Source organism: Eupeodes corollae, chromosome 1 (genome assembly GCF_945859685.1).
Source record: "Eupeodes corollae chromosome 1, idEupCoro1.1, whole genome shotgun sequence".
NCBI classification, from domain to species: Eukaryota; Metazoa; Arthropoda; class Insecta; order Diptera; family Syrphidae; genus Eupeodes; species Eupeodes corollae.
Window position 1 is genome coordinate 73567832 of NC_079147.1, and position 23096 is coordinate 73590927.

The 23096-nt window shown below is 28.8% G+C and overlaps 1 protein-coding gene across 5 annotated transcripts in view; it reads left to right on the top strand.

Annotated features, from left to right (window-relative positions):
* Nucleotides 1-23096, top strand: part of LOC129942950 (probable serine/threonine-protein kinase fhkB) — a 430564-nt gene that overhangs the window by 212913 nt on the left and 194555 nt on the right. For 2 of the 5 annotated variants that reach the window (XM_056052118.1, XM_056052138.1), the window contains exon 1: nucleotides 5174-5905. The exons of 2 other annotated variants lie outside the window; for them this stretch is intronic. The gene's annotated coding sequence lies outside the window, so the exon portion shown is untranslated. Of the gene's footprint in view, nucleotides 1-5173; nucleotides 5906-23096 lie in introns of those variants that run through there. One more of the 5 variants, XM_056052151.1, reaches the window with a different exon arrangement.

Below are 23096 nucleotides of genomic sequence, written 5' to 3' on the forward strand. Positions count from 1 at the left end.
CTTCCCAAGGAAGACCTTTTAGAGCAAAGCGAATGAAATTATGTTGAATTGATTCAATACGTTTTCTATGAATTTCGTAATAGGGAGTCCATACCTGCGAAGCATATTCAAGATGAGGACGAACATGGCAATTATACAAAGAAAGGGTAACATAGGGATCATTGAACTCCTTTGCCCAGCGTTTTATAAAACCAAGCATAGAACTTGCCTTATTAACAATAACATTAATGTGATGTGTAAACTCTAAGTTGGAACAGAAATGTACACCTAAATCTTTAAATGTGGAGACACGACAGAGTTTTTGCTGTGATATACAGTAGTCAAATGCGTTACTGATTAGTTTTTTAGTGAAAGTTATAGTCTGGCATTTTAAAGGGTTGAGTAAAAGGCTATTTTTCCCACACCAAAATGTGAAACTATCAATGTCGGCTTGTAAAAGAATACGATCATGGTTTGACTTTATTATTTTGAAAATCTTCATATCGTCAGCAAAAATAAGAAGTTCAGTTGTAGAGTTTGAGTTATCGCTTATTTAATTTGGTTAAGGGCGGAACCAAAGTTTTAATCAAACGGGGGGGAGGGTGGTTGTGGATCACACACTTAACATTAAAAAGTTTGTTGAGCACCTTTTAATGTTCTGACAAAATTTAAATAATATAATGTGTATTTCAACATTACATTGACATGTTTCAAGGGCTAAAGTGACAACTTTAGTTATAAGATTATTTAAGAACACTGTTGTCCAGCAAAATTTGATGTAATAATTTAATTTGGACGGCTTTAGACATATGTAAGCATTACAATATTCCAACAATTTACTATACATATATGACATTTTATGTTTTTGGATGCATTTCACGCAGAAATGTTAAAAACTCTGTTGAAACCTAGCTTTTTCATAAAATAATACATTCTGCTCTTATTGGCATTAACGAAGATCGCTAAAAAAATAAAAATGCAAAAATCCCGGAAAATGACAAGTTATCTAGAGAGATGTGATCTTCTTGTAGAAAAATAAAACAGAATCTGTTATGAAGAATTTTCTAGCTTTTTTCGACGTATTTTTTCGGACTCTATTTTTGGAAGTCTATTATTACGATCGTTATCAGTTTGCTTACTCGTAGATTGGAGTTAATGGTAGAAGACAAATTCTGAAGAAATATTTTTTTGAAAAACGATTCAACTAAACTTAACACTTGTAGAGAGAAAAATATTTGATTTTTAAATTTAAAAAAATAGGTTTTTTAAGCACGTAATTTATTTAAAAATTAAATAAGAACACCACGAAGGTAAATAGATAAGTTGCGAAGAACCTTGTGTGGCACTCACAAATTACACGCTGCAGAAACTTTTCTCTTCAGTTCTCGAGAAATTCAAAGCTCTCATATTAAATTAATTCATTGTTTTTCAATTATTCGCCATTGATTTTGCTGTTCAAAGAGTGGATTTCTCAAATTTTTTTCAAATCTTAAAAGTGTTTGTATTTAATAGAAAAAACATTTTAAAAGAAAAAAAAAATATTTTAAGAAAGTTTCAGGAATTTAAAGGCAAAACTATTCCAGGTTTCTTCTTAAGAACCTGAAATTTTGCTTTTTTGTTCCGAAAAAAATCTTGCATTACTGAAGTTTTTCTAAATTTTAATAGTTTCTTGACATCAAACCGAATTTTGGAGAATATCGTTAAATTACTAACAAATTTTTCGATAAAATCTTCACTTTTACATACATGTTGACTTATAAGCTTCAGCGCTCGTATGACTCCCCCTTAATAGTTAATTGGTTAAAAGTTAATGAATTTATGCTGAGCGATTGGAATAGGGCTGAATTTCGGATTCATTTTATGTTCCTTATTTTTAGCAATAAAGTTCAAAGCAGTAAAATACAAAATAAATAATTAAAAATATAAGTAGGTAATATCCATTACTGCAATGCGATAAGTTTATAAATCAAGGGAATTCCTACGAAATAAAAAAAATATCTCCCAGGCTGGAGGAAGTCATGACCCCTATCAGTACTAGTTGAAATATTCTTCAACAACACATTGAAATAAAATATATATTAAGAACAATACTTTAAAGTTGTCAAACATTTCGCATCAAAGAAAAAAAAAGTGTCATCCAAATTCAATTTTTTTTTAATTTGTTGTCGTTTTGACGTCAATAAAGTTACTAAAGGTTTTAATTATTTTTTGAAGGTTATAATATTTCTTTCGTCAACCTTATACATACTTTTAAACTTCCCATAGGAAGTTTTTGTAATGGGTCAGATTTGTCGAATTGAAAATTTTGACATTTTCCGACAATTCATGGTCCATAGAGTCGAAATAAAAGATTTTTGGAAAGATGTCTGTGCGTGCGTGTGTTCGCACGCTCGTTTGTCCGTACGTCCGTACGTTTGCGACGTTGTTATGTGCAAATTTTGGTTAACCCTAAATATCTCACGAACCAATAATGCTAGAGACTTGAGTTAAATTTTATATTATGTATTGTAACGTCATACCAAATAAATATATTTTTGGAAAAAAATCCAATTACAGTGTTTTTTATAAGACAACAAAAACTAAAACAAAAAAAATATTTGTCACCTTGAAAATATTGCGAATTAAAACCGATTTTATCTCCAAAACAATTTTGTGCAATGAAGAATAACGTTTTTAACATCTGGTCAAATTAAAAAAAATTAATTATTAGTTTTTTTACAAAATATAAACCTTAAAAAAAATTAATAAAAGTTAGTAAAAATTGATTTTCGACTTAAACAACTTTTCAAAACTTTAAGACATTCGCTTTAAGCTGATTTTATTTTTCAACCAAATATTGATAAAAATCGAATGGACAGTTTTTTTACGAAAACAAATAAAAAACCTAAGAAAAACTGTATAAAAGTTGATAAAAATTGATATTCGACTTAAATATCTTTTCAAAAATAAAAAAATATTCACTTAAAACTTATTTTATCTAATAAGAAATATTGTTCTTAATATTTGATAAAATTTTGAGAACAATCAAATTGACAGTTTTCCTAAAAAAAAAAACAATACTAAAACTTGGTAAAAAAAATTACTTTCGACTGAAATTTATTTTCAAAAATTAAAAATATCAACTTCAAACTTATTTTATCTCACAGCATAAATTGTTTTCAACATTTAGTAAGTTTTGTATAAAAATCCAACAATCAGTTTTTTCATAAAAAATAAAACTTAAACAAATACATATTACGCAAATTGGTACAAATTGATGTTCGGGCACTCGAACTTCAATAATATAAAACATTGACTTGAAATTAATTCCATGCATCCAATTTGTATTGGTTTATACAAGAAATAAAAACTTTAAAGAAATGCTACTAAAATTGGTAATAAACTGTTAACGACTAAAAATCTCGTTAACAAAAATTGATTTTTAAATCAAACTATTTCATCATATCCAAAATATTGTTGGTTATTGTTAAATTAAGAATAATTTAACTGATAACTTTTTTAACAAAACACGAAAACCCACAAACTTTTAAGCAAGATAAGTCTACAAACGGAATGGGAAGTTATAAGTATGGGTCGTATCCCAGCCTCTTTTTTAATTTTGTTTTAAATATATCTAAAAGCCAGCTGAAATTTTATTCGAGAAGTTTTCTGCATTAAAAAAAAAAACGCTTTTTCTTCTATTTCTTGAAATCTGGATGATTGATAAAAGCATTGAAAACGTAAGGGCATGTACATAGATTCAGACTCAAAGCATCCTGAAGCTTCGAAAAATATCAACGTGTTCAATATAAAGAACAAAAACTATTTATTAAAACTTCTACATTTTTGATTTTTAATATTTCCTATGTTCCTATCAATTGAAATAAGTTCTTAGTCAAAACTTAAATCCACCGGATCTGACGCAAATTCATTTTTCCATTCCGATTGCAAAATCACTATGAAAAAGTAAATTTTAACACACGTGTGACATGAGTGCTCACGATATAAAAATTTTATACTTAATAAAATAATTGTGTAGTTGAAGTGAAGTATTTATTAATCACCATCATCGAACACTAATAATCCACACTCTTTGTATTTAAAACCTTTTAAAGTATCGAAAAGTCCCTAATTTCCTTAGTAAAATAATGTTTTCAACTTCAGATACCTAGAATATACTTATACCTACAGAGAAAAAGTCCAATCCACTTAAATTAAATATTTAAAAAGAAAACTCTTCAAAATAAGCATGTGATAAAATTATATACAAAACCCTTAAAGAGGCTTTTATCAGTCGTTGGTTCATAATATTATTGTCTTGATTCACAATATTCTCAAATAAATACTTTTACCACTTAAAACAAGGTCTAACTAAATAAGAGCAAAAAGATCTAGTTTATACCTATACCTATCTTTATTTACCTACAAAAACTTTAAAGATAAACTCGTTTAGTCATATACTCGTAAGTTATGCACTTTATGTCTTTCTAAAGTTTAAAAAACAAAACAATTTTCAACCCCTATTCTGTTGGAGAGACTGAGTATCAGTATTTATTTCAGTCAGCTTAAAATATACTCAAAATCTTCCTAAGTAAAATATAAACAACCTGTTGAAGAGAATTTTTAAAAACAATAGAATAGAACAACAAACAAATTTTAAATAATTTTTAATATCGCAAATCTCTAATATTCTCTCTCTGTATCTCTGTCTTAATCTCTCTTTCCGTCTCTCACCCTCTCTTTGAAACTTTGCCACTCTCTTATTCTCTCTATCTTCAAAACCAAGTGTTAATTGAATAATTTTTTGCTAAAGCTTTTTATTCTGATTTGCGATGAAGGCTTTCTGTCCAATTAAGACGCCGGCTGTGACAATTAATCATGTGTCTCCTATATACCTATGTATCTGCTGCTGAATGTCAACCAGCTTAGCGGCTATAGAGAGCGAAGACCGAGTGAAAAGCCGTCAACTTTTAATTAACATCTACCCTCGTAGTAAGTGGAGTTACGCGTCTTTGCTCTACGATCGCAAAAATCCATACACACCGCCGCCGCTAACTGCGACACCCCGTCAACTCAACTCAACGATCGAAAAGCTTTTTTCTGTTGACAGCAGCGTGACATTAATACAAGTTGCTATACCGTCCCAACCTAACGATCGAGAATATATTCAGTTTCGTTCGATCTTATTCTCGGTTGCTTCAACGATAACGAAAATTTCGCACCCCGATCAAGTCGCTTTTTTGGACCAGATTTTCCTTGGACCTGTTTATTTCGCTTTAGCGAAATAACTTGTAGAGATCCGTCGCGTCTATGTCGGCGTCGCGTCATTTCCAAAGAGCACAAAAAAGCTCTCCTATCCTCACAATCAGTGCACAATCTTGTTTTTCGGAATTATTGTGATTGTCTGTCTACCCCCAACATCGTATCGTATCGTCGCGTTCGTCGTTGTCGTCAGAGCGCATCTTTATCGTATTGTTTTTTATTTTTACGACACTTAACAATAAGTGAGTGATAAAACCACTTTAACCCTCAAACACCGTTACGGAAGAGATAAAGTGAATAATCGTATGTGACTATTATTTGCATCTTTTTATCGCTGATCGCTGTTAAAGCCATATTCTCCTTAAAACGCACACGGCCCGGCCGGCCGTGAAAATATCCCAAACGGTTGTGTGGAAAATTTCCTTGCTTAATATCTCGTTCGTGCGTCTCCGTTGTTTTGTCGTTTTTAGCGTCCGTCGTTTTTTGATAAGGAAATCTTCCTATCTACTATCGTGATTGGTCCAGTTTTCATAATTATTATTGTGAATTATTGTTTATTTTTGCTAGAAGGAGCATCTTTTCCCTATCTCCCTATTAATAGACCGTTAAAGGAATGCCAACTGTAATTATAAAATTAAAAGAATATAATAATTGTTATCAGTTGGCATGTGATGCTGTTTGAAGTGTAAATAAAATAAATATTTTATTACAATCCACAATATTTTATATTAAAACGTGAATTTAAAAAAAAAATATGACAACCTGTGCTTGCAAGAGAAAATAAAAATGGTGTTTGTGTCGTGAAGCGTTGATGTTATCTTTTTATTTAAAAAAAAATAAGTTATTTAAACGAGGATCAAGGATCTTGTTTGTTTGCAAATATTTTTTTTTTATAATTAAACAAAAATAAAAGAAGAAGTTCATTCGGGAATTTAATCAACTTCAAGAAGTCAAGGGCTTGTAAATTGAAAGAAAAAAGATTACCTTGTGATTTTCAGATTCTTATTTGTATCTTTTTTGTTTGAGTATTTATTTATTTAAGAACAAAATATGCTCAGATAACCTTCAGATTTTTAAGTGTTTACGTACATATTTTTGAAGGGTTCGAACGGATCATAATAAACCGTTTATCGTTCGTTTAGGCTAACTCGGACTTTTGTAGACTTTTTTTGTATGTTTTATGGCATATGTTTATGTGTTTGAGATGAACAAAAATATTTAGAATTTAAAGAACGATTAATTTGCTAAATATTATGTATCTAGGTAAATGCGAGGTGATGTGAGCTTTTGCTTTTTATGAGAGTTTAATGATTGACGATTATTTGTTGTTTTGTTTTTCTTTGTGGTTCCTTGCTATAAGAAACTTTTACAATATGGTTTTATATAATTATGGGTTGACCAGAACCATAATTATGCTATAAACATGGCACGTGCGATTTTTGTTTTTCGGTTTTGTTGGTATTGTACTCGGTCCGATTTGTCGAATTGAAAATTTTGACGTTTCAAGGTCCATATAGACTTTGAATAAAACTTTTTTTACAAAGGTGTCTGTACGTTCGTACGTTTTCTACATTCAGTAAATTTTGTATAAAAATTCAACAGTCAGTTATTTCATAAAAATTAAAATCTACGAAAAATATAGCAAAATTAGTAAAAGTTAATATTCGATTCTCGATATCTCGTGAAGAAATGCAGGTATTGAATTCAAAATGATTTCATTATGTGCTAAATTTGACTCAAGTTTCCATTACCGCAGCACGAATTTTGACTCGTGTTTTTTTTATTTAATAGATATGTGCAAATAAATAATAACTATAGCAATTTTAGAGTGAGGAAAAATTTGTTTCTATTTTAAATAAATTTTCAAAGTTCTCTTTTTACATACAAAACATGGAAAAATGGTTGATTTTGACATTTCTTCCCTGTTTTTTGTTCAGTGTTGCCATACTTCCTTTTTTGGAATGGATTTCTTTGATTTAAGTGCTCAAATGACAGAAGTATTTTGCATATATCCAAACTCGCACCCACCCTAAATCCTATAGTGATCCCAAACAGGGGGGTTACACACCTAGCTGTTATAGTACGCCGGCCGACGCCGTGCTATCAATTCGAAAAAAAACTTATTTTAGGCTATAAAAATGAAATACAAAAAAAAGTAGGGTTAAGTCCGAAAAAGATATTTTCTTTTTTTCTATGACTTAAAGGTATTTCCTCTCCTTTTTATGTTCTATTGAGACCCCTACCTCACTGTAAGACGACAGAAGGAAATTCATGCTGCGTAAATGGAAAGACGCTCGATAAATTTTATTAGAAAAATCCAGTCTGTAATTTTTATTTAAGAAATAAAAACTTTCAAAAATGCTACAAAAATTGGTTTTTGACTAAGAACAAGCATAGAATTTGAAACCAAAATATTAGTATCATATGCAAAATGTAGTTTTAGTTATTTTTTTTAGAAAAATTCAACTGACAGCTTTTTTAACAAAACACGAAAACCCTCAAAAACAAAAAAAAAAACGGATAAGAAATGGTTTTCGACTTCATATTATTTATTCCACACAAATTTTTTCTATGAATATTTGGTTAAAGTTTTAAGCAAGACAAATCGAAAGACAGGGTTGGGAGTTATTAGTGTGGTTCGCATCCCAGCCCCTTTTTAACTTCCCATAGGAAGTTATTGTAGTGGGTCCGATTTGTCAAATTGAAAATTTTGACATTTCTCGACGTTTCAAGGTCCCTAGAGTCGAAATAAAAGATTTTTAGAAAGACGTCTGTGCGTGCATGTGTACATCTTGCCTCTTGATTGACAAATCCTCCAAGAGTAATTCTTGTCATAGAAAGTGCTTTCTCAAATTTTCCGTTTGGATTCGGTTTAAAAACTGTGGGTCCCCTTAGTCCCTGACAAGAATACTCACACACAAGAATGGTTGAGAGTTGTAAGTCACTAGGTCCTAGTTTTTAATGCACTGTTGCGCCACCCAATTGATTTATTTATTTGTACATACTAAATTTCCAATAATTAAAAACATGAAAGGTTAAGGTTAACAACTCCTAAATCTAAGGACATATTTTTAAAATACAAAATCATATCATATCATAAAGATGAGTTATTGACCAATTTGTAGTATACTTTTATTGTATGTATAATAATAATTTGTGCTTCCACTTATTTCGTCCCATATTTCAATAAAACACGACTGTCAAGTTAGCATACAATTTTTCGGAATGTAAAAAAACTGAATATTTAATCAATTGTAACTTTTTTGTTTTAAACTACTTTCGAAAAAAATGATTTAACTAAATGATTAAAAAAGTGATATGTAGGGCTAACTTGACACCAAGAGTCCAGGCATAAAACAAACATGTTCAAAAATGTAACAATGTAATTATTGAAATCAAAGAAAACAAATTTTTAGATTTTTTATTTTCTTTAAACAACTATTTTTAAACAAAAAAGCTACAATTAATTCCATCATTTCATTTTCAAATATACTTGTTTCATGCCTGGATTCACGGTGCCAAATTAGCAATACATACCCAAGCAAACACAACTAATTTACAGCAAACAATATTTAACTAATTGCATTATTATTTTCCCATAATCAAAACGTATATTGGTAAAAAAATATAAATTTCAAAAACCGTAGTGCTGTAGACAGTCCTCAATAAAACAGTCAAGTTGCATTTGTTAACTGAATTTATAAAAGAAAAACTACATATTTTTTCCATTTTTAAAGTTATTAAATACTTAATACTTAATTTGAATTTTTTTAATTAACTTCATTGTTTTTATCTTGAACAATGGAATTTATAGTTTTTATAATATGCATGATTGATTCTTATTAATTTGTTTAAAACACATTACAAAATGTATGAGAACAAATTTATTTTTCAAATACTTAGTGTGTGCTTTTTAAAAGCTTTTTCCTGAAAATGGCTTTTTTAAAACAATAAAAAAGTATACAAACATTAAACACAATTAATTTCAGTTTTTTAACAAAACTAATTTTTATGTTAACATTTAATTATTTTATTGAATGATTTTTTAAAATTTATTTTTAATAATCGTTATTTAAAAAACATGTTCTTTAAAAAGTGTAATAAAAACAAAAATATAAGGAGTTTACTTAGATTTTCAAAACCAAAAGTTTTTGAATTCTAACCTTTTTTAAAAACCTACTTATATTAATTTGTTTTAAAATATTTTTCTTATAAATATTTATTTATAAAATGAGTAATTCAAAGAATTCCATTAGAAAGCTAATTTGAGAATGGTAATGCTAGGTTTAAAAAAAATGATATTTTTTAAAAATATTCAGTGTTTTTTTCTTTCGCGATTGTGTTATGACACATTTTAGGCAGTCAATTCTCAAATTTTTTTCTTTTTTTAACTTTGAGTTAATTTTTAACAATTTTGACACACTTTTTAAAAACTGACTAATAAATGAGTAAAAAAATGTCATACCAAGATGACGTAAGGATTCAGCGTGTGCTTTTTATTCTATTTGCTTTATCTTCAATTGATTTGTTTAATAATTAGAATAAAACAATAATATACTCACTTGTAAAAATGATAAGGAAGTTCGATCATGAGACTTCTTTAGTATAAAAAGTTGTATAGGTATTGTATTCGTATATTGTATTGAATAAGAGTACAATTGGTATATAGCTGTTTGACAACAGTAAATTTGCTTTTATAGGTAATTGATCGATAAGATTTAATCGGTTAGCAATAAAAATAGGTACGCGACACGACGCAACTCACGAATGGTCAGTGATTGGCTTTGACCAGATATCTTTATCTTAATAATGCGATTTTGTAGGCTTATTGGACTTGATTGATTCTTGTTTAAGAAATAAGCAGGTATTTGAAGATAAGTACAAGGTAATTGAATCGCTTCACATATTTTTATTAGTGCGCTAATGAGCAGCAGGTAGGATTATGACGCTTAGATGCGACACGATTTAGCTATTCACATTAAACTTGTACTCAAGATTTTGATTGACTGCACTTATTGTTCATTAGTAAGGAAGAATGAAGAACCCTCCCAATAGTCAGGATACAAAATAACTTTAAAATGTATGTAGTTGTCTAGACTTAAAATTGGGTTCCGAACTCCCGTCTGGATGTCTATCTATTCGATTTAAGTTCTTGGGTTGAAATCATCCCCTTAGATAAACCATTTTAAAAACTAGGCAAGATATCACTTCAGAATATAAAGCTGCCCTATTTTTAAAAGGAAACGGAACTAAATTTTAATTAAAATGATAAATGTTTCAAATATTTTTTTTTAACATAAAGAAACTATTTTAAAAAAATGTAACGTAACTTTGAAGAAATTTGTTTTTATAAATTATTTTGCAGTTTTTGTAACGTTTATTTATGAGATATTTTTAATTGTTTTAATTTTTTGACTTTATTGAAATTGAAGTTCAATATACATTTTTATTCTCACATTTTAAAAATTATGTGGGTTTTTTTCGATAAACTACTTTTACTAACTGCAAGTTTGGTATGTTACGAATGTCTCGAAATTTTCTTCAAAATTTCCTTAAATTCTCAGTTTCGTATGAAGTAACAATAAAAGGAGTTTTTTAGCTCTTTGTTTAAGTTTTGATTTTTTTATTTTCAGCTATTTAGTTGGTTACTTGGGATATATTTCAAAACACAAATGACATTTTTTCAGATAACAATCATTTTTTTTTAAAGCAAACGTTTTTTTTTTTTTAATTGGTTTGCGTTTTGAAATATGTCAAAAAGTGCAGGTAACATGTCTGATGATTCTATATCAGGAAACAGAGACAAAATTTCACTAATCGTATATTTTAAGAAAATCTCCAAAATCTTCTGGCTATTGAAGCCAACTTTGTTCAGTTGACACTTTGATTACCCTGTAGATCCCCAGTGGAAACCTTATACCACTAAGGCAATGCCATTGAGTAGTTTTTCCAATACCGAAATAGAAGACAGACTCCCAAACATTAAATTGCAACCGAATTAAAAAAAAAAAACACACAAATCTCCTTTCGTCGATATTTAAGAAGTTGCATTAAAATTTGATCTTTTTAACGCTGTTCAGGAACTTGTTGATAAAACAAATTGTTTGGTGTTTTATTTAATCGTTTTAATCTTTGGTCATAGTTTTAATCTTTCGTCACAGTTAAACAGAAGACTTAAACCTCAGTTTGGAAAATGTTAAAAGGTTTTAAATCAAATCAATGTCTGTCAAAATTTTGAGTTCCAATAATTGAATATTCCCGATTTTTATAAATTTATTTAAACTACTTGAAAAAATTGTACTGAAAAAAGAAATTTTTAAAATTTCTACAGTTTAATAAATGCTGCAGTAAAAATGGCAGTACCGAGGTATAAGTTTTTCTGTTAAAACATTTTCCGATCCCAAGACTCAATGTCCACAGCTTCAATATGTTTCCTTTTTGTTTATTAAAATCTTTTTACGACCTTTTTCAGTGGTTTGACGTAGTTTGAAAAATAATTGAACATTTCGTAAAATGTGTTAGTCTCCTAATTTTGTCCAATTCTGTACAACGATATGTGTTTTCTTAAAACATATTAATTATTTTTGTTTGATATTTTCTTTTCTTTCTGTTTTATTTTTTGAAGATAAAAAAATAATTATAAAAGAAAAATTAAAATAAGTAAACTTCGATAGAAATTAAAAATAGAGAAAATATTCACTCATAGAAGAGTTATTTAAAAAATAACTTAGGTGGCGCAACAGTCCGTTGAGAACTAGGGTCTAGTGATTTACAACTCTCGACAATTCCTGTGTTTGAGTACTGTTGTCAAGGACAGAGGGGGCCTACAGTTTTAAGCCGAATCCGAACGCTAATTTGAGAAAGCACTTTTCAGGACAAGAATTACTCTTGGAGAATTTGTCAAGTGAAAAAACTTTAAATGGCATAGTCAGGGATCGAACCCAAGACCTCTGGCATGACAGTCCATCGGTACTGTTATTAGTTGTTTAATATTTTTTAAATTCAAAGCTTACAACAGGTACAATTATTTAACAGTAATATCAATAATTAATGGGAAGATCATAGCATCATTCAACCTAGGCTGTATGTTTTTAACTTTCACTTTAAGCAACATTACTTTTATTTTGTCAAATTTTAATTATTTATTCCAAAAATATTCAAAATCCCTTTCAATTCAAATTAAAGTCTAAATACAAAATTGAAAGAGAACAACAAAGTTCTGAAATTTAACAAACAACATTTTTTTTTAATTTAACATCACAGCTAGACATTAAAAAACTATCTCAATTGGATCTAATGTCGTCAAAGAACTTTACGCCTCTTAAGCCGAACGTCACACATTTCAAAAGTTGTATAGTTTTATTGACCCCAAATCATGACATACTAGAAATAAAAATATGCTAATTACAAAACAAAAATTCATTGATTAATTCGCATATGTATAAGAAACAAGATATACCTTTCCCTACACATAAATAAATGTATATATGTGGAAACACGCGTCAAAACATCCAACCGCAAAAACCAACCGCAAATTAATAAGTTCAATGTTTGATTTACAAATAAGAAAAAATAAATAAAAACAAACAGAAAATAAAAACAAAAGTATACAAATATTTCCTATATATCATTGTTCTTGTATTTCCTCTTTTCAATTACAATTTTAATTGAGATTAAATTGATTGCAAAAAAACACAACATTTATTCACCTTTTTTACCTTTTAATTGAACTTTCTTTTAAGAAAAAAAAAACAAACAACTTTGCAGTATTTCCAATAAATAGATGCATTTAAAAGATTAAAACAAGGTCAATTAAAATTAAAAAAATAAACTCAATACTTGTAATACTAGTTTCGTTTACATTATGCCTTATAAGGGTCTTATACAATACCAAAATCTAATTAAAATTGCAACTTTATACATTAATTATAACTTTACTAAAAGATTAGGTCTGACGTCTTAAGTTGCCGAGAATGAAAAAAAAAAACAAAATATTTGTCCCTAATTACTCCGATAAGGGCAAACTGGAATTGAATCCATGAACAAAATACAATAATTACAACCTCGATATGAAATAAATTAAATAATGTTTATCAATATTTGATGAATTGATTGACTGTTATACATCGTGTGATAAAATATTTTATTTTTAATGCAAAATATTTATTTTCTTTATCGTACAAACATTTGTTGCTTTTATTCGAAAACAAGTGTTTGGGGTAAACCCCAAAAAGCATTTATAGTTTTCTTACTATATTATTAATTGTAATTCTGTTTCTATTATTTGTTTAATAAATAACTTAACAGATCAGATCTACTTTGTGTTATTTACTTAAAATATTTATCAACAAATTCTTCATTAAGAAAAAATAACGCACGTGGAATTTCATACACGGTTAATCTCTTGCGATTATTTATGGGTTTGATGATTTATTTAGCTTCATAAGATTGATGAATAGGATGGTTTTTATTTTTACATTTGGTGTTTTTATATATTGTTTATATTGCGTTTGTTCCCACGCATTCACCTCGAAAAAGATCAAGTTTAAAAATATAAATAAAAATACCAAAAAGTTCATAGACGTAATATTATTAAAAAATAAATGAAATAACTGACGTAAAGAATAACATTCATAAAGTGATCAAATAAAATGGCTTCTAGATTGGGTTCGTCAATAAGAAGTTCCATTGTGAATAGTTCGCTATTTGTTCAGCTGTCATATTTTGTTATTTAACAGTTACAACTATGCCACTACTTAAAAAATAGAACGTAACACAATCCAACAACGCAATTAAATTGTTAAAATAATTCAATTTGAAAATTAAGACAATTTTGAAGTTCTTTTAAGAAAAATTCTTGGCAAGTGATATTTCTCAAAGTGGTTTCAACAATTAGCTAGCAAGATCCTGATGATTAAACACCTTTGAACTTTTTTTTACGCCATGTACAAAATAAGGATATGCCAATGCTTCATATAATATTAAAATTTAAGTTTGAGAAGTGAACGAAAACATACCGCCGTAATTCTGTGAATTGGCCACTTTAATGTCACTTAAAAGTCTTCTCATTCACGGACAGTATGTTTTATGAGAAATTGACAAAAATCCTTCAAGAGTAATTCTCGTCATACAAAAGTGCTTCTTAATTTATCTGTTCAGATTCGGCACAAAATCTGTAAGCCCCTTCCATTCCTGAAATTACCCGCAAACAGGAATATTTGTTAGTTGTTGGCTGTACGTCATTTTACACTGGTTTTCTATGAGCTGCAGCGCTACCAAACTTATCCAATAATATTTAAATTATAAGTGGAATTCAGATGTGTCTCTTTTTGTGTATCTAATATTTCAAAACGGTCCACTAAGTCCAATTTTCCATCCAAATAACCATTTTCAATCCATTAAATTTTTATCGTTGTTGCAGTGCTTTAGGTAAAATTAAATAATGTTAAACTAAAATTGTAACACATCTTGAGCGGACTTAAAATGTTTTCGTTTTTTTAAATAAATCTTTTTATTATATTAAAAAACACAATAACGCTGAAGCTTGTGGTTCTGCCAAAGTTGAAAAGTACCAAAACAGCAAACAGTGCTAAAATGCGAACTTGAAGCCGAATCTTGAGCGGAAGCTGAAGAGGAAGTTGGTTGAACTTAAAAGTTTTAATTTCATGCTGCGCAGATTTTTGACATTTGTATTTTTTGTATGGATAGTTAAGACATCAAGTTAAAAACTTTTAACTTTGATGCAGTGCAGGTTGCGCTTCACTATTGTGAATGTCCTTTGCTTCAAAATGAGCATTTTTAATGACAACTTTTGCTTTAAGTGTTTTTATAAGTTTCAAGCCTCAGCCATTGTGTTTAGGTGGTAATTGGTTTTAATGCGTTTCCCTTCTTTAGAGGAAAGCATTTTATCTTATGTATAATAATCAGGGTCCACATAAGATAATTTGCTTATTGGAATAAAAATAAAAACAGAGCAATAGAAGAATACCTAAACAAAAAAGAGACTGGGAAGCGACCCACACTGATAACTTCCCATCCCGTCTGTCGATTTGTCTTGCTTAAAAGTTTGCCTATATGTACTCGTATCAATTTTTACCAAATTTGCGTACTATTTTTTGTAGATTTTATTTTTTATGAAAAAACGGACTGTTGGATTTTTATATAAAAATTACTGAATTTCAAAAACAATATTTTCTTATAGTTTTAATTTTTGTAAAAAAAACTGTCAATCCGATTTTTTAAAAATTTTACCAAATGTTGAAAACAATATTTCTTATGAGATAAAATTACTTTGAAGCCAATATTTAAAATTTTTGAAAAGATATTTGAGTCGAAAATCAATTTTTACCAACTTTTATACATTTTTTTTAGGTTTTTATTTTTTGTAAAAAAACTGTCGATTCGAATTTTTTCAAACTTTAACTGAATGTTGACAACAAGATGTTTAGAAAGATAAAAGTAAATTAAAGCCAATATCTCAAAGTTTTGAAAAGATATTGGAGTCGAAAATCAATTTTTACCAACTTTTATACATTTTATTTAGGTTTTTATTTTTTGTAAAAAAACTGTCAATTCGATTTTTCTTAAAATTTTTCAAAATGTTGAAAACAATATTTCTTATAAGATAAAATAAGCTTGAAGCCTAAATTTCAAGTTTTTGAAAAGATATTTGAACCGATATTCAATTTTTACGAACTTTTAGTAATGTTTTTTTTTTAGATTTTTATTTTTATAAAAAAAACTGTCAATTATTTTTCTCAAAATTTTATCGGTGGTCAAAAACATTATTTTTCGTTGCACAAAATTGTTTAAAGATGAAATCATATTTCAGTCGTAAAATTTTGGAGGTGACAAAATTTTTTTTTTCAGTTTTATTGATTTAAAAAAAAAAACCGTTATATTGATTTTTTTCAAAAAATATACGTGTTTGGTATCACGTTACAATATATTATATAAAATTTAATTCAAGTCTCTAGCGTTTTTGGTTCGTAAGATATTTAGGGTTAACCAAAATTTTCACCTTTTTTTCAAACTGCTATGGTAAAAAAACCACCCACGCAATTTTCTTGACAGCCCTTTCTGCATCTTTCTGCTTTATTATCTGTATAACAAAATTTATTTGAAGTCGATATCTTTTCTGGTTCTTGAGCTATGGACGACGAAAAAAACGTCGCGAACGTACGGACGTGCGGACGTACGGACGTAAAAACGTACGTACACACGCGCGCACAGACATCTTTCTAATAATCTTTTATTTCGACTCTAGGGACCTTGAAACGTCGAGAAATGTCAAAATTTTCAATTCTACAAATCGGACCTATTACAATAAAAAACTCTTCTGAAAAACTACAAAACGTGACGTACGAGTATGTATGTTTCGTTTTATCGTCTAAATGGCTGCTTCAGCTTCGCAACCTGACGCGCATTCGAAAAGTCCAGTTTTCCATGACTTTGGCCCATAAATCAGGCTGAATTTGACTGATGGCAGCGATTATGTTGTCTTTGAGGATCGTGGAGAGTTACGGCTTGTTTGCAAAGAGTACTTAAAAAAGCACCATAAGAAAAAAAGGATTGTTGTGATCACAGCCGATCGGGGCGAGAAAATCATGCCAAGAAACCGCTCGCACAGAATATTGAATGTGTCTTGAGCTGTTTTAGAAGTAGCGCTTGAACCAGCGTATAAACCATTTATTTTCGGTGTCCAAATTATCTAACTCAGGTCACTCAGGATTTAAAGCGATATCCGTTGACGGTGATGGCCACAATTTTCGAAGAAGTATGGACGGATGATGCCTGCAGCTTAAAATCCACACCAAATACTTATTTTTTTTGTAATGCATTGGAACCTTGTGAATCTCGCGTCGATGGGTGTTCCCAAATGCGGAAATGTTGCTTATTCACGTACCCATTTTTCAAAAATAGGTCTCACCGTTAAAGATGATCTTTCAATCAAATTTAGGAGCAACTTCCAACTGCTCTAAAATAATCATAAGAGACTTCGTATGGTCGTTTGGTTTAAGTTCCTGGGTGAGTTGTGTTTCGTAGGGGTCCATTCTCTTTTCACGACGTGAAATTCACCAAGTTGTGGTCTGCGAAAGGCCAGGTTCTTGTAAATGACGCATAATTCATAACTACAGATTCTGCTGCACTCTGAAAGTTGAAATAAATTTGGCCACCAATGGTAAAATAGTCAACTTAGAAGTTGACTTAAAAGACAATTTCTCAAAGTTTTCCTTGAACTTTGTTTATTAGAATTTTATTTATTTATTTGTGTTCTCTGACAGGTGCTGTCAAGTCCAACTTACAAAACTTGGCCTTAATACACTTTGGCCTTAATACACTTACAAAGTGAAATACGGTCAAACTATTTTAAGAAATTTACGTTGAGATGTGTAAGGGGAACATGCAACCCCCTACTTCGGTACACTATAGCATTTGGGGTAGGTACGAAGTTGAGTGCTGACAAACCATGCCGTTGAAAGTGAAATAAAACCAATTTAGCTATGCTAAGCTTTGTTGGAAATTGGCTTTATTACACTTTAAAAAAGTGAAATATGGTCAATTCTTGAAATATGTTATCATTTCACTTGGCTTTATTTCACGGCATCCTCCTGACTTTCGAATTTTACGCCTCCTCTGTTTTATATTCTATACATTTTAAAATAAATTATTTAATTATTCGTGAAATTAAAAATTTTGTTCGGGTTCTTTTGCATAACTTAAACTCGTAAACTGTTTGTTGGAAATGGTTTAAGGAATTAGCTAAGGGTATAACATAACAAAATTTATAAACAATTTTTTCCCTCACATTAAATGTTATTTATTCAATTAACTCCATCACATCATCAGATTTCCACTGTTTTCAACAAATTAAATGATTATAAGGGCAATTATAATAAATTCTTTATAGCAAAGTAACGCAAAAGCAAGTCATTCTCAAGACAAGTTCGTGCGACCTGATACATCAGTGCATGCAAAAAAATAAAAAATAAAAAAACACAATTATTTTATCATGGTTCATGATCAGATCAGTAACTGAAGTAGTTTATAAGGGGGTTATATCAAGGGGTATCCATTTAAGATTATCATAACGAACAACGACAACGACTGGAGTAACTAGGTGATCTTCAAATGATAAGCGCATGGCGTGCGGATTTTAGACTTTGATTTTCTATGAAAAGGGTATCTTATGTGACTTTGGCTTTTTATACTCAAAACTTTTAAAAATATAAGACACATTGTATTAAGATAAGCGTTTTAGGAATTTTTCTTTTGACTTCATGTTATTTATAATTTCAATGAATTTCAAACTCTCATAAAATTTCAATGATACCATAAATAAATGCATCAAAAATGAATTCTTTTATCAATGTACACATAAATCTAATATTTTTAATAGAAAATTTAATTGAAATATAAATCAGTAAATGATATTTTTATGATGTCCCATGAGCAGCCTACTTGACAGAAATGACAATTAAAAGACCGTGCATATTTTGAACTATCCACTCATACTGATCTTTTGATTGAATCACAATAGCTTCCTGTAAACATTTTCCAAGTTCTATTTATCTAAATATTGATATTTTGATTTAAGTCACAATAGCGTACTGTCAAAATTTGACAAGTAACACTTTATTTACTCACAAGTGTCAAAAATGTTTGAATATCAGCTTTATAACATTAATAAAATATTTAAAAATGGTCTTTCTATAAAGCATGCAGTAGCTTTTAGCAGACCGATGAAGCTTCAACGATGTTCCCTTAATCATCCGTCAAAGTTAAAAAATCTTATAGGTAAAATCTTTTATTTAGTTGTATCTCCTTATAAAATGATTGTGACCGAACATGAGGCAAAAATTAGCCAGACCAAGGCATTTATATTTTATTTTTATGAAGGCTTTAAAATCAAGCACGTACTTGGTCTTATCATTAAAGGCAATTAAATGGCTATTAGCATTGAAGATGTAAGGTATATTCATTTATTAATATAAAATAAAATGGTATATAGATAAGAAAAATCATAAGTACTCGCGTATGAAAGAAATTGATTTTTTGTGAAATATTCATATAGGCAATGTACTTTGTTCTTAAAGAGCTTACGAAATTTAATTTAAAATTGATTGAGCCATTAACGTTTGATTAAAAAAAGTAAAATATATAAAAAGGAGCAGACAATAGGATATAATGTCATAGCGAAATTTGCAAGGAAATGTCATAATTTAATAATTAAAGCATTGATGTTTATGTTTGAAAGCACAAGAATAAAAATAGAAAAATTAAATATTTTATAGCATATTTTTCTTTGATAAATTAAAATAATTATTATCTGTTGACTCTATTAAATGCAAAAAATAGGAAACAATTTTAACTTGATTAAAAATATGCAAAATCTTAATCAATTTCGAAATTTTTAAGCGTAAAAGATGACTTTTCCAATTTTAAATGATTTTAGGATACATTTTTTACTTAAATTCTTACTACATCTAAAATGACGTCCATGTATTTTTATCCTTAAAAGGATTATAGAAGAAATAACTAAAACAAGCTTTGAGTTACTGAGAAGATGAAAATAATTGTTTGAGACTATAAATTGTTAGGGAATACTTTAAAGAAAAGAAAATAAATATTGATTTTAAATAAAAATCAAAGGATCCATTCGATGATAATAAACTCTTGAAGAATTGAATATTAAAATTATATTGACAAAAAAGGGTTTGAAAGATTATTTCATACATTTTGAAAAGCTGTTGAAGAAAGATTTTCTAAACTTGATATAACGTCCAAATTAAAGCTTCAAGATAAACTGATTGGCAATATTTGGCTCAGTTTGTTATATTTTTTCACGTATAGATTAAGTTTTGAAAACGATTCAACCGATTAAAAGTTTGGTGAGAGATAGAGATCCTGTTCAAGTCTTCTTACCACTAATTTGACAAAAATATTAGCTTTCGACTGCTATAGCTTAAAATGGTAGACAATTGTAGTGCCTGCAAGCTACAAGTTGTCTTACACAATTTTTGAAACAATACATTTCTCGAAAGTTACGAACAAAATTAAATACAAATCGTTTATTCCATTGATAGTAATATTTTCCTTTTTTTGTATATTTTAGTTAGAAATATTTTTTCAAACATAATGCAATTAAAATACAATCAAATTTAACTAATGTTTTTGGTACGAAAAATGTGTCTACATATTTGATATACACTAACGTAAGCTGCTATATGTTCCTACAAAAATCAAAAATTTTCGAATAATTTTGATAAAACTGCACTTCACCTCTCACCCCTCCTAACAAATTGGTTACCAATGTAAACTAAGTTTACTTTTAAATAAGTGTTAAAAACATTTAAACGAACAATTTTGTTCTGTTCAAATTTCAAAACTGTTCCTAGTTTTTAAAATAAAAATTTCTTGCCTTGTTTAAAAGTATTTATTTTCTTGTAGAACTTTCAAAACTGAATACACACATTACACATTTTTGTTAGTGTTTTTTGTGGCAATATTTAGATTTTTCAAAACTTATCTTGAATTTAAACTTTTTCTTTAAAATTATTTGATTTATATTTAATTCAAATTGGACTGAAATTGTGACAGCTACAATTTGTTTAGGAACTTTTGGTGACTAAATTTTGTTCACATGGTTAGTTTAGGTAAGATTAAAGTGGCTGTCCATCATTGATAAGGACACATTTAGGACAGTTTAATGGCCAATTGTGATACAACATGAATCTTAAGGCTTTCTTCTAAGCTCAATGAAACCAGTTACAGTCCCTTACGAAACGTGATATGCTGATTGTCATAACATGATTGAGATCGTTTAGATAGCCACAGAAGAAGACTCCTAGGTGCTTCCTGTGTTTTTGAGCTAGAGGAGGTCGTGTACATAAGAGATGAAGGACTGTTTTCTCCTCTTCCTCACCCATACAGCTTCAGCAAAAGTCAATTAAAGATACGCCTAGCCGTGAGGAGTGCATTCCTATTAGACAGCGTGCAGTTATGACACTTATCTTGTTATGACAATTATCGAGCTTATATGCAATCCATGTAGAGATTGATGTTTTTCGTGGCCTGACAAGAGGTCATTTTATTCCGCCTGATGTTTGCCTTCCTCACAGCGTCATGCACCAATAATTTACATGTAGCAATTTGTATGCCAAATGATCTACAATTATAGAGTGTTATAGAGTTGGTAAAGACAGAGTCCATATAGATTTGATAGTTACCTGACTATCTGAGAAAAAATGGATATTAGATAAAGATATAACGTTTTCATTAAACTAGGCCTAGACTTCTTTTATCTCCAAAAGTTTTTGTCATAACACGCCACAATGATTAGGAAGGTCAAATGACAGACTTACATATTAACTTTCCATAAGAAGTTATTGTAATGTATCCGATTTGTCGAATTAAAACATATTGACATTTCTCGACGTTTCAAGGTTCCTACAGTCGAATTAAAAGATTTTTAGAAAGATGTCTGTGCGTGCGTGTGTACGTACGTTTGTACGTCCGTACGTTCGCGACGTTTTTTTCGTCCCATAGCTCAAAAACCAATAGAGATGTCGACTTAAAATAAATTTTGTTATAAAGATAATAATGCAGAAAAATGCAGAAAGGGTTCTCAAGAAAATTGCGTGGGTGGTTTTTTTTACCACTTTTACGACAATTTTGGTAAACCCTAAATATCTCACGTACCAATTACGCTCGAGACTTGAATTGAATTTTATATCATATATTGTAACAAATTGCAAACCAGTATATTTTTGAAAAAAAAAAATCAAATTAATGTTTTTTTTTATAAATCAAATAAACTGAAACAAAAAATTTGTCACCTCGAATATGATTTCATCTCTAAAACAATTTTGTGCAACGAAAAAAAAAACGTTTTTAACGTCTGGTAAAATTTTGAGAACAATCAAATTGACAGCTTTTTTGATAAAAAATATAAACCTAAAAAAAACATTACTCAAAGTTGGGAAAAATTAATTTTCGACTCAAATATCTTTTAAAAACTTTGAGATATTGGCTCTAAACTATATTTATGTTTTGAAACATATTATTGTCAACATTCAGTAAAATTTTTTAAAAATCTACTTGACGGTTTTTAACAAAAAAAAAAAAACTTATAAGAAAGTTTAACAAAAGTTGGTAAAAATTGATTTTCGACTCAAATATCTTTTCAAAAATTTGAGAATATGGCTTGCAACTAATTTTTATTTATAAAATATATTGTTTTTAACACTCAATTAAATTTTCAGAAAAATCGAATTGACCGTTTTTTTTACAAAAAAATAAAAACCTAAACAAAAAAATTAATAAAAGTTGGTAAAATTGATTTTCGACTTTAATATCTTTTCAATCCTTTGAGACATTGGCTCTAAAGTTCTTTTATCTATTAAAACATTTTGTTGTAAACAATCAGTTGAATTTTAAGAAAAATCTAATTGACAGTTTTTTACAAAAAATTAAAACCTAACAAAAAAACAAAACTTGGTAAAAATTTTCCTACGACTGAATAAGTTTTTAAAAATAAAAATATTTTCACCCAACTCTTTTTGTTTTACAGAAATTATTGTTTTCGATATTCAGTAGTTTATTTTTATAAAAATCCAATAATCCGTTTTTTCATAAAAAAATATAATCTACAAGAAATAGTACGCAAATTTGGTAAAAATTTATGTTTGGTTCTTGATATCCTTCAAATTAATTTCATTCAACCAATTTGTAATAATTTAAGAAATGCTACTAAAATTGGTAAAAAATTGTTTTCGACTAAAAATCTATTTAACAAAACTAGATTTCCAAACTAAATTATATGTTTATATGAAAAATTGAAAAGTATTGTTGGTAATTTTAAATTTTAAAGAATA